The sequence below is a fragment of the Eptesicus fuscus genome, chromosome 5 (assembly GCF_027574615.1).
Source record: "Eptesicus fuscus isolate TK198812 chromosome 5, DD_ASM_mEF_20220401, whole genome shotgun sequence".
Classification (NCBI taxonomy): domain Eukaryota; kingdom Metazoa; phylum Chordata; class Mammalia; order Chiroptera; family Vespertilionidae; genus Eptesicus; species Eptesicus fuscus.
The window spans coordinates 105,253,210-105,265,762 of NC_072477.1; the positions used below are offsets into that span (position 1 = coordinate 105,253,210).

General features: G+C 45.3%; 1 protein-coding gene and 1 non-coding gene across 2 annotated transcripts in view; one reads left to right on the forward strand and one right to left on the reverse strand.

The window, feature by feature from the left end:
* Positions 1-12,553, forward strand: part of HMG20A (high mobility group 20A) — a 128,274-nt gene that overhangs the window by 32,416 nt on the left and 83,305 nt on the right. The window lies entirely within an intron of this gene.
* On the reverse strand, positions 3,323-3,456 carry LOC114229385 (U11 spliceosomal RNA). The gene has a single exon (XR_003615467.1). It is a non-coding gene; the product is annotated as a U11 spliceosomal RNA (small nuclear RNA).

The following is a 12,553-nucleotide window of genomic DNA, read 5'->3' on the forward strand; positions in this document are numbered from 1 at the left end:
GGTTAGGGGAAATCCAGAAGGCAGGCAGGCGAGCAGTTGGGAGCCAGCAGTCCTGGATTGTGAGAGGGATGTCCCAGCTTGGAGAGGGTATAGGCTGGGCTGAGGGACACACACCCCCCACCCCCGTGCACCAATTTCGTGCACTGGGCCTCTAGTTTTATTATAAACTAGAGGCCCCCGGGACCCAGGCTTCCCTCACAGCCCCAGCTTTGTCCAGAAGGATGTCCAGAAGGACATCTGGTCTAATTAGCATATTATGCTTTTATTATTATAGATAGATAATGCCAACCAGGAGAATGGGAAAGTAATGCTCAAAAGCCCAAACACCCAATGGTGTGTAGGTTATAGATTGTATAGGGCAAAATCACAAGACACCAGGGGTGGGAGGTTCAGAATTGTGGTGGAAGCTAATTGGTTAGAGGTGAGGTAAGGGTAATAAATTATTTCCTCTGGTCTTTTTTAAAAATTTTTTTTATTGTTGATAGTATTACAGAAATTTCCCTCCCCCTTATCCTCCCCTTCCTAGCCCCTACCCACCCCACCCCCCAAGTCTTCACTACCCTATTGACCATGTCCATGTACTATGCCTATCTATATATATAAAAGCCTAAGCAACCATTATGACCGAACGACCGGAACAACCAGAACGACCAGTTGACCAGTTGCTATGATGCGCTCTGGCCACCAGGGCGCAGATGCTCAATGCAGGAGCTGCCCCCCTGGTGTTCAGTGTGCTCCCACAACCAACCTCCCATGGTCCCTCCCCCCAGCCGGCTGGCCAACCTCCCGCGGCTTCTCCCTCCAGCTGGCCAACCTCCCGTGGCCCCCCCCAGGCCCACCAACCTCCCGCCCCAGCTGGCCAACCTCCTGTGGCCCTGATTGGGACTGGGCGACATGGCCCCGATCGGCCCTGATCACCAGCCAGGCTGAGGAACCCCACCCACATACGAATTTGTGCACCAGACCTATCGTAAGTATATCAGTTCTCTGGATTATCTCTTCTCATCCCCCCAACTGCACATTGAGGTATATCAATCTGATCCATGCCTCCATGCTTCAGTTCTTATTTTGTTGGTCAATTCATTCTGCTCATTATATTTCACAAATAAGTGCGATCATGTTGTATTTATCTTTCTCAGATTGGCTTATTTTGCTTAGCATCATATTTTCCAGATTCATCCATGGTATCCCAAATGGTAATAGATCCCTCTTTTTTATAGCTGCATAGTATTCCATAGTGTAAATGTCCCACAAGTTTTTTTTATCAATTCATCTACAGATGGGCACTTGGGCTGTTTCCAAATCTTAGCTATTGTAAATAATGCTGCTATGAACAGAGGAGTGTGAATATTCTTTCTGATTGGTGTTTTAGGGTTTTTAGGATATATGCCTAGAAGTGGGATTGCTGAGTCAAACAGAAGTTCCATTTTTAATATTTTGAGGAAACTCCATACTGTTTTCCATAGTGGCTGCACCAGTCTGCATTCCCACCAGCAGTGAACTAGTATTCCCTTAATTCCACATCCTCTCCAGCATTTGTTGTTTGTTGATTCTTTTATGATAGCCATTCTGACAGGTGTGAGGTGATATCTCATTGTGGTTTTAATTTGCATTTCTCGGATGATTAGTGACTTTGAGAATTTTTTCATATGTCACTTGGCCATTTGTATGCACTCTTTGAAGAAATATATATTCATGACTTCTGACCATTTTTTAAATTGGATTGTGTCTTCCTTTTATTGAGTTGTATGAGTAATTTGTTTATTTTGGCTATCAACCCCTTATCAGATAGATCATTGGCAAATATGTTGATGGTTTCTTTTGCTGTGCAAAAGCTTTTTATTTTGAAGTAGTCCCGTTTGTTTATTTTCTCCTTAGTTTCATTTGCCCTAGGGTTTGTATCTGTAAACATTGCTATGTGAGATATTTGAGATTTTACTGCCTATATTCTCCTCTAAGATTTTTATGGTTTCAATTCATGCATGGGAGGGGGGATCCCCTCAGCCCAGCCTGCATCCTGTCTCAATCCAGGACCCCTCGGGGGATATTCGGGCCTAAACCGGCAGTCAGACATCCCTCTCGCAATCCAGGACGCTGCATGCACCATTGACCATACTTTTCATACAGGTGAAAGGCATCTTGCTATTGTATGGGCAGCTACATTTTTTTGCCCTGATTATAAAAAGTAGTACATAACATGATCCTTCTGAGGCAGTAGTGCCATTTTCTCCATCTTATGGGTGGAAAACTGAAGCAGAGAGAAGTTAAGTAATTGGCTTTGTCACACACTTATAAGTGTCAGAATCAGGGCTGACCACAAAATGTGCAAGCCAGAGTCCATGTATGTCATCGCTGCATCATCCTGTTTTTTCAGTTAGAGTAGCCTTGCCAGGTTTTAATTTTTAAATCTAAGAGACTGTTCCTAATATATAAGGTGGGGTCCCTAGGCCTGGCCGGTTGGTGATCAGGGCCATCTGTGGGGCGACCAGCGGGTGGGGCGATTGGGGGGCCCCTGCTGGCACCCGCCTTCACTGGCGACCTGGTGCCGGCCGCTGGCCAGCCCCATCCCCCGCCGTTTCCAGCCACTGGCCAGCCCTGTCCCCCACCTCTTGGAGTACAGACACTCAACTCTGCCTCCTGGTAGTCAGTGCACGTGATAGCGAATGGTCATTCAGCCATTCGGTCAATTTGCATATTAGGGTTTTATTATATAGGATGCCTTTCATTTAAGTCTTTTATCCATCTTGAGTTTATTCTTGTGTGTGGTGTAAGTTGGTGGACTAGTTTTATCTTTTCGCATGTGTCTGTCCAGTTTTCCCATTTGTTGAAGAGACTATTTTTACTGCATTGTATGTTCTTGTCTCCTTTATCAAATATTAATTGACCGTAATGGTGTGGGTCAGTTTATGGGTTCTCTGTTCTAATCCATTGGTCTATATGCCTGTTTTTGTACTAGTACCAGGCTGTTTTGGTAATAATGGCTTTATAGTATAGTTTGATATCTGACATTGTGATCCCTCCTACTTTGTTTTTCTTTCGCAAGATTGTTGCAAATATTCAGCATCTTGTATGGTTCCATATAAATTTTTGGAATATTTGTTCTAGCTCTGTGAAATACACAACTAGTATTTTACTAGGGATTACATTAAATCTATAAATTGTTTTGGGTAGTATAGCCATTTTAATGATGTTAATTCTTCCAACCCATGAACATGGTATATGTTCTATGTTTCCATTTGTTTGTATCTTTCTTATTTCTCTCTCTCTCTCTCTCTCTCTCTCTCTCTCTCTCTCTCTCTCTCTCTCTCTCTCCTCTCTCTTTCTGAGCACCCAGACCAACTATCATCAGCTGCCCAAGTACCAAAAAATTATGCTTCCAAAATCTCTTGATGTCGATTCTGCATGTAATGCAATCAAGCTGCTCTACGTGTGACACTCAGGACAGAAGCCCTTTTTCTTATTTCTTTTTCAATGTCCTATAGTTTTCCAATCGCAGGTCTTTTACCTACTTGGTTAATTTTATTCCTAGGTATCTTTTTTGTTGTTGTTGCATTGGTAAATGGGATTGCTTTTTTAGTTTCTGTTTCTGAGAGTTCATTATTTGTATATAAAAACTAGAGGCCCGGTGCACGAATTTGTGCATGGGTGGGAGTCTCTCTGGGTGGCCTGCGGGGATTGGGTTCCAGCTTGTGCCCCCATGCTCAAAGCCCCAGCTTGAGCCCCCAGCCTTGCAGCCCCGCAGCCCTGCCTGGCACCCTGCCGTGGCCTGGCACCACCCCCTCACCTGCTCCACCATCCCGCCTATGGGGCTATTAGTTAGGGCCTGGCCCCCCCTGCCTGGCTCCCTCAGTGCCTGGGAGCTGAATGGTGGCCCTGCCCCCCATCTCTGTCTGTGGGGCAATCGGTGGGGTGATCGGGCCCCACTTGCACCTGCCATGGCCTGGCACCGCCCACTCACCTGCTCCACCATCCCACCATGGTCCCATTCTCATTGGGGCCAGCAGCGCCTGCACTGCCACCTGCTGCCAGCGCCATATTCCACACCGCCCTGGTGGTCAGCGCACATCATAGCAAGCAGTCTAACTCCAGGCGAACAATTTGCATATTAGGCTTTTATTACATAGGATGCCATTGATTTCTGATGTTGATTTTATATCCTGCTACCTTGCTGAATTCATTTATTAAGTCTAGTAGTTTCCTTGTAGAGTCTTCAGGGTTTTCAGGGTACAGTATCATGTCATCTGAATTATGACAGTTTTACTTCCTCCTTTCCAATTTGGATGCCTTTTATCTATTCTTCTTATCTGATTTCTGTGGCTAGGACTTCCAGTACTTTGTTGAGTAAGAGTGGTGAATGTGGACATTCCTGTCTTGGTCCTGCTATTAAGGGAAACACTTTTAGTTTTTGTCTATTGATTATTATCTTGGCTGTAGCTTTGTCATATATGGCCTTTATTATGTTGAGTTATGATCCCTACATTCCCACTTTACTGAGCATTTTTATCAAAAAAGGGTGCTGGATTTTGTTGAATGCTTTTTCTGTATCTATTGATATGATCATGTGGTTTTATCTTTCAATTTATTTATGTGATGTATCATATTTATTGATTTGTGTATATTCTACCAGCCTTGCATCCCTAGAATAAATCCTACTTGATCATGGAATATGATCATTTAATATATTGCTATGTTTTGAGTGGTTGTATGTCCCTTTTCCTTTGTTTCCAGGAAGTTTTTAATTTCTTGCTTGATCTCATTGGTAACCCATTCATTTTTTAATAACATGCTATTTAGCCTCCATGAATTTGAGTGTTTTTGATTTTTTTATTGTAGTTGATTTCTGACTCCATGCCCTTGTGATCAGAGAAGATGCTTGGTATTATATCAAGCTTCTTGAATTTGTATAGCTTGTTTTGTGCCCTAACATGTGTTCTCTTTCTGAGAATGTTCCATGTGTGCTTGAGAAGAAAGTATATTTTGTTGCTTTGGGATGAAATGTTCTGTAAATATCAGATAGATCCATCTGATCTAGTTTGTCATTTAAGGCCTCTGTTTCCTTGTTCATTTTTTGTTCGGAAGAGCTATCCAGTGATGTCAGTGAGGTGTTCAAGTTTGCAACTATGACTGTATTGCTGTCAGTCTCTCCCATAAAGTCTGTCAAGAGATGTTTATGTACTTTGGTCCTCCTATATTGGGTGCTTATTTGTTTACAAGGGTTCTGTTTTCTTGGTGATTCATTCTCTTTAGTATTATGAAGTGGCCTTCTTTGTCTCTTGTTATGGCCTTTGTTTTGAAGTCTGTTTTGTCTGATATGAGTATTACCTTAGCTTTTTTTTCCCTTTCCATTTGCATGGAATATATTTTGCCATCTCTTCACTTTCATTCTGTGTGTATCTTTTGTTCTGAATTGGGTCTCTTGTAGACAGCATATATATGGGTCATGTTTTCTTATCCATTCAGTCACCCTATGTCTTTGGACTAGAGCATTTAATCCATATACATTTAAAGTTATTGACAGGTATTTATTGCCATTTTTATTTCCTTTATGCCTATGGTCCTCTCTTTCTCCTTTTCTTCTTCTTAACATTCCTTGATTACTGGTTTGGTGATAATGTACTTCTTAAACCTTTTTTTTTGTCTGGAAAGCTTTTTATTTTACTTTAAATTATAAATGATAGCCTTGCTGGATACAGTAATCTTGGATTTAGGTCCTCGCTTTTAATTACTTTGAGGATTTCATGCCACTCCCTTCTGGCCTGAAGTGTTTCTATTAAGAAGTCAGCTGACATTGTAACGGGAACTCCTTTGTAGGTAATTTTCTGTTTCTCTTTTGCTGTTTTTGAGATTCTTTTTTTGTCTTCAACATTTGCCATTTTAATTATGGTGTGTCTAGGTGTAGATCTCTTTGGGTTCATCTTGATTTGGGACTCTCTGTGCCTCCTGAACTTGTGTGGCATTTTCCTTCACCAGGTTGGGTTTTCTGTCATTATTTCTTTAAATGGGTTCTCTGTTCCTTGCTCTCTCTCTTCCCCTTCTGGTATTCCTATATTGCAGATTTTGTTAACATTTCGTGTTGTCCCAGAGCTCCCTTAAGCTATCTTCCCGCTTTTTAGTTCTTTTTTCTATTTGCTGCTCTAATTGGGTACTTATTTCTACCTTGTCTTCCAAATTGCTGATTCGATCTTCTGCTTTATCCAATCTGCGCTTTTAAAAATATTTTTTTTTTATTGATTTCAGAGAGGAAGGGAAAGGGAAAGAAAGATAGAAACATCAATGATGAGAGAAAATCATTGACGGACTGCCTTCTGCATGCCCACATTGGGGATTGAGCCCGCAGTACAGGCATGTGCCCTGATTGGGAATCGAACCATGACCTCCTGGTTCATAGGTCGATGCTCAGCCACTGAGCCATGTCAGCTGGGCCATTCAATGTACTTTTAATACCTTCCAATGTGTTCTTCATTTCTGTCTGGTTCTTGTTCATGGCCTCTATACCCTTTTCATGCTGTTGTAATTTTCACTATGTTCTTTAAGCATCTTTATAACCATTGCTTTGAATTCTATGCCTGATAGGTTGCTTGCCTCCATCTCATTTAGTTCTTTTTCTGGATATTCCTTCTTTTCTCTCCTTTGGGTATTGTTTCTTTGTCTTCCCATTTTAGCTATCTCTTTGTATTTGCTTCTATGTATTAGCAATAACTGTTATGCCTGCCTATCTTTGTGGGATGGCCTTATGTAGAAAGTGTCTTGAGGGGTCCAGTGGTGTAATCTCTTTGTTCACCTGACTGAGCTCTATGCTCTAGGATTACCCCTGTGTGTTTGTTATTTGGGCTCTCCTGTTGTAATTGGGACTTGATTGTTGTGGGAAGGATCTCCCCTCCAACTTACTGCCAGTGAGGATCAACCCCTACATTGTTGTGCCAGCTGTTATACAGATGCTAACAGAACGAAATAATACACAACAGTCCCAAACCAAAAATACCATGAAAATTAAGCTACTCAATGCAGTAACAATAGGAAAGACTAAAAGGGAAAAAGAAAAGAAAAAGCAAAGCACAGAAAAAATAAAAAGACACACAACCAAAGACTTAGAGGGGATATAAAAAAAGAGAGAGAGCCCTGACTAGTTTGGCTCAGTGGATAGAGCGTCTGCCTGTGGACTGAAAGGTCCCAGGTTCGATTCCGGTCAAGGGCATGTACCTTGGTTGCAGGGCACATCCCCAGTAGGGGGTGTTCAAGAGGCAGCTGATCGATGTTTCTTTCTCATTGATGTTTCTAACTCTCTATCCCTCTCCCTTCCTCTCTGTAAAAAATCAATAAAATATATCTTAAAATAAAAGAGAGAAAGAAGAAGATAAAAAGATACCTAAATAGAGGTAAGGAAAATGCTAAAAGAACTAGTTTAGGAGGAAAAAAGAAGAGGAAACAAAATAAGTGAAATAATAATAATGGAATTAAAACATAGTAATAATGGGTATATTAATTTATAGATAGGAAAAGTAAAAAAATAAATGAGAAAAAATAAAAGCAAAACAAAATAAGAAAAATTAATAATAACAATAAGAATAGGTTAAAGTAGAATAGAATAAAAGGAAACAAAGAATTTAGAGATATGCAAGGAGAAGGGGGAAAAAAGGGCAAAAAACAAACAGGAAACAAAACACAGAAAATCCACTCACACATGTACGCACACACCAAAAAGCAAAACCATACACACTTAAAGACCTTTGGGTCCACTTTCGTGGGGCTCACTGGATTTTTCTCTAATGTTGTTGAATCTGGTTCCTGGGCCTCCTAGAAGCTGTTCTAGTGCAGGTAAATGTGAGTCTCTGGCCCTGGGCAACCTGATTGAGGTCTGAGAGGTTGAAGCCCCTAGGTGTCCAGTAGTCAGGGACCCCTTAGCCCAGAGGCTGTGTCTGCCTTGAGTCTTCCCCCAATCAGTGCTGTATGTATCCACCTTGATTGTCTCTGTTCTGAGCTGAACTCTCTTCCCCCCCAGAACTGGACCCTCAGATGTTAGCTGCAGGTGCTCAGGGGGTCAGCAAAGATGTAGGGTCAGCAGCTGTGCACTAGTGAGGTCCTACTGGGATTCCACTGGCCGGTGGACCTAGGACCGTGTGCAAGGCTAGTCTGGATGGTGACGAGGCTGTGTTTCTAGCTGCTGAAGCTCCCCCCCTTCAAGATAGCGTGGTTTCTGAGCCAGAGCATTACCACCAGGAGAGTGCCTGTTGGTGCTAGCAGGTTCTCTTTGTCCAGGACAGCCTGATCCACCCACCCCCGAGACCCCTGCGAGATCTAACTGTCCCTCACACCCACCATGCATGTTCACACACACCCCTCTCACTCCCTTACTCACTCAGACTCTCTCCTTAACTCCAGACCTGCCAGCTGCCATGTTGAATCCCTTTTCAAGTCTTCAAGACAGTTCTGAGGTCTTTTCTGGTGTCCCTCTGCTCTGTGGGGAAGTAGCCAGGGTGTCTTTTTTACCTTGGGGCTCAAGAACTGAAACATAACTTAGGTCAAAATGTTATCTTTAGCCTGCTGGAGGTCCAGACCCTGTAACCATTCAGGTCCAGGTTACTGTCTTCTGCTGCCTCACAAATTGCTGATTATTCAGAGAAAGGCTAAATCTCTTAAGAGGCAGAGAGGGAGATGGAGAGGTGTGGAGTGGTAGAGGTACCTCTCACAGACACCAGAGAGGTATTATTGAACAGCCCCCTGAATCAGAAGGAGAGGACTGTCCTCACCTTGGTACTTGTCATGCTCATATAAATGAATTTACACGAGAGACCTTGATTGCATTGTGATAAAGGCATTATATTAAAAAATTAAGCATGCATAGCATACTTATTAAAGACACAAGGCAAGCACAAATGAGCGCTCAGCTAATCTGAAGGGCAAGTTGGGTGGGGATTCAAGACAATATACCCTCCAGTCTATAGGTTTTTAAATTTCACTGCTGAATATCTTGGTATAGAATAATTTTCAAGGTCCCTTTTTACTATGTTGTGGCCTTTCCAAAATTCATGAGAAGCACCTGGCCATTTTATCTTGCCAAGCCTTGAGACTGCTGGCTTTTGTTTCTAGGGAATAAAAAAATAAAACTTGCTCTTTTTTTCCCTTTCCTTTTCCTGATTTTTATTTATTTATTTATTTTTTAGTGAGTGAGAAGAAGACTCCTTCTTCTCTCTCTCATCTCCCCTCCTTCCTGCATCCTCTTATTAGAGAGACTTTTACCCATTTGCTCTCAGGTGTCTTTGGTTTGGGGAAGATATTGGCTTGTTACTTACAAGCCAGCTGCAAATCACCCACACTGTTTGGCCTTCTTTTAACTTTCTTGTCTCAGTTTCCCTATACCCGTAGTCGGCAAACTGCAGCTTGCGAGCCACATGCGGCTCTTTGGCCCCTTGAGTGTGGCTCTTCCCCAAAATACCACGGCCTGGGCGAGTCTATTTTGAAGAAGTGGCATTAGAAGAAGTTTAAGTTTAAAAAATTTGGCTCTCAAAAGAAATTTCAATCGTTGTACTGTTGATATTTGGCTCTGTTGACTAATGAGTTTGCCGACCACTGCCCTATACCACTTGCCCTGAAATGTTCCTACCTTTTCACTACCCTATAAGAATAGAAGTATAGAGAGAGAGAAAGAGAGAGAGTGAGGGAGGAAGGGAGGAAGGGAGGGAGAGAGAGAGAGAGAAGAGAGAGAGAGAGAGAGAGAGAGAGAGAGAGAGAGAGAGAGAGAGAGAGAGATGATTTCTAGAGCTAGGATTTAAAGCTAAAATTAATCAAAGTGGTAAGGACCTTAGGTTTCACATTTTCTCTTTCAGGGTTTTATGAACCCTGAGAAAGAAGATACCTACTTTAAAAGGCTCCTGTGGCCTCTCATGCAAACCACTTCAGAGAGAAGCCTGCACCGAACTGCCTGCCTGCCTGCATTATGTTTCCTCCATCTGCGCCAGCCCTTACAAAGGAGTTCCTGGAATCCTATTTCAACTGAGGCTTTCCCCACCCAATCAGAGCTGTATATATCTCCATTCCAGAGAATGGCAGTTTTGTACCTTATTTTATATGAAATTCATTGGTGATAGAAATTGGAGGCCAGAGAAAGCAAAACAGGAAAACCTCTGGAATTGAGTAAAAAGTAAAATGAATAAACACATACTTCTTTTACATAGGTGGGCACAGGCTAGTTAACAGTCAACAGTTAACATGATAGCAATGACAAAGGGGATTTGTGATCTCTCTGGTACAGTGGTTGTGCTTTGAGGGGTCCTAGGGGTTTGGAAAAAAGGAAATTACTTTCTTATTCCAAAGGCATTTTATCAGGTATGTTGTCCTAGATGCAAAAAGACAGGCTCAGTTAAGGTGAATATTGACTTTGGTTAGGAAAAAATACTGCCCTAGGACATGACTACCACCATTAACTGCTTTTAGTTAGAAAGTTTTAATTCCAGACCATCTAATGTGGTTACTTTTTGTATCGGAGTTTGTGAGGCTGCCACACAGGCCTCCGCTAAGATTTTCATGTCTAATACTAGAGGCCCGGTGCACGAAATTCGTGCACGAGGTGGGCGGGGGGTGTCCCTCAGCCCAGCCTGCACCATCTCACAATCCAGGACTGCTGGCTCCCAACCGCTCACCTGCTTGCCTGCCTGATTGCCCCTAACCGCTTCTGCCTGCCAGCCTGATCACCCCTTAACCACTCCCCTGCCAGCCTGATCGACACCTAACTTCTCCCCTGCCGGCCCGATTGCCCCTAACTGCCCTCCCCTGCCGGCCTGGTAACCCCTCACTGCCCTCTATTGCTGGCCTGGTTGCCCTAACTGTGCTCCTCTGCATGCCTGATCACCCCGAACTGCCCTCCCCTTCTGGCCTGAGCACCCCTAACTGCCCTCCTCTGCCGGCCTGGTTATCCCCAACTGCCCTCTGCTGCTGGCCCAGTCACCCCTAACTGCCCTCCCTTGCCGGCCTGGTCGCACCTAACTGTCCTTTCCTGCAGGCCTAATCCCCCCCTAACTGCCCTCCCCTGCAGGCCTGGTTGCCCCCAACTGCCCTCCCCTGCAGGCATTTTCCCTCCCAACTGCCCTCCCTGCAGGCTTGGTTGCTCCCAACTGCCCTCCCCTGCTGGCCTGGTCACCCCTAACTTCCCTCCCTTGCCAGCCTGGTCTCCCCTATCTGCCCTCTCCTGCCAGCCCTTTTGCCCCTAACTGCCCTCCCCTGCAGGCCTGGTTGCTCCCAACAGCCCTCGCCTGCAGGCCTGGTCACCCCTAACTGCTCTCCCTTGCAGGCCTGGTCACCCCCAGCTGCCCTCCCCCACAGGCCTGGTCACACCCAACTGCCCTCCCCTGCAGGCCTGTTCCCTCCCAACTGCCCTCCCCTGCAGGCCTCGTTTCCCCCTAACTGCCCTCCCCTGCAGGACTGGTCGCCCCTAACTTTCATCCTTTGCCAGCCTGGTCACCCCTAACTGCCCTCCCCTGCAGGCTTGATTGCCCCCATCTGCCCTCCCTTGCAGGCCTGGTTCCTCCCAACTGCCCTCCCCTGCTGGCCTGACCGCCCACAATTGCCCTCCCCTGCTGGCCATCTTGTGGCGGCCATCTTGTGTCCACATGGGGGCTGCCATCTTTGACCACATGGGGGCGGCCATCTCGTGTGTTGGAATGATAGTCAATTTGCATATTATCTATTTATTATATAGAATGTGGCTCCTTTTTTTGTCCACAGCACTATCCTATCTAATAAAGAGGTAATATGCTATTTGACCCTCACACCGTCCGCAAAGATGGTGGTGCCCACAGCCAATAAGGAGGGAATATGCTAATTGACTGCCCCACAATCAAAGATGGGGGTGCCTACAGCCAATAAGGAGGGAATATGCTAATTGACTGCCCCGCCCTCAAAGATGGCGGCACCCACAGCCACAAGATTGTGGCGCCCTGTCCCCTCTGCCCCGCCTGGACTGCAGGGGCGTGGCAAGGCTGGGCCCACCCCCAGGGGTCCCGGCCGCTCCGCGCACCTGCCTCCGGTGTCCCCCAGCCCCCTCAGCCCCCAGCCGCCCAGAGCCGGCCTGAGGCCCAGGCAAGCCTTGGATGGCGGCTGCCTAGCTCCCAGGTTTGGCCCGAGGAGCAGGCAAGCCTCAAATGGTGGCTGTCCCACTGCCCAGGTCTGCCCGAGGGTCAGGTAACCAGGGCTGGCCGAGGCTTGCGCTGCAGGCAGTGGCAGCAGCAGAGGTGTGATGGGGCGTTGCCTTCCCCTGATCGCTGGGTTGCCTCCCGCCTCTGAGGGCTCCTTGACTGTGAGAGGGGACAGGCCGGGCTGAGGGACCGCCCCCCCCTCCAGTGCATGAATTTTCATGCACCAGGCCTGTAGTAGTTTTTATAAAGATGTCTGATTTTCCTTCTCAAAACATACAATCTTGCCCTGGCCAATGTGGCTCAGTTGGTTGAGCATCGTCCTATGCACATGCCCAGATTGTGGGATCCATCAGGCCAGGGTGTGTATGTGAGGCTCACATCAATCTTTTCCTCTCTCCCTGTCAATGACAGAAAACTTCCCCACC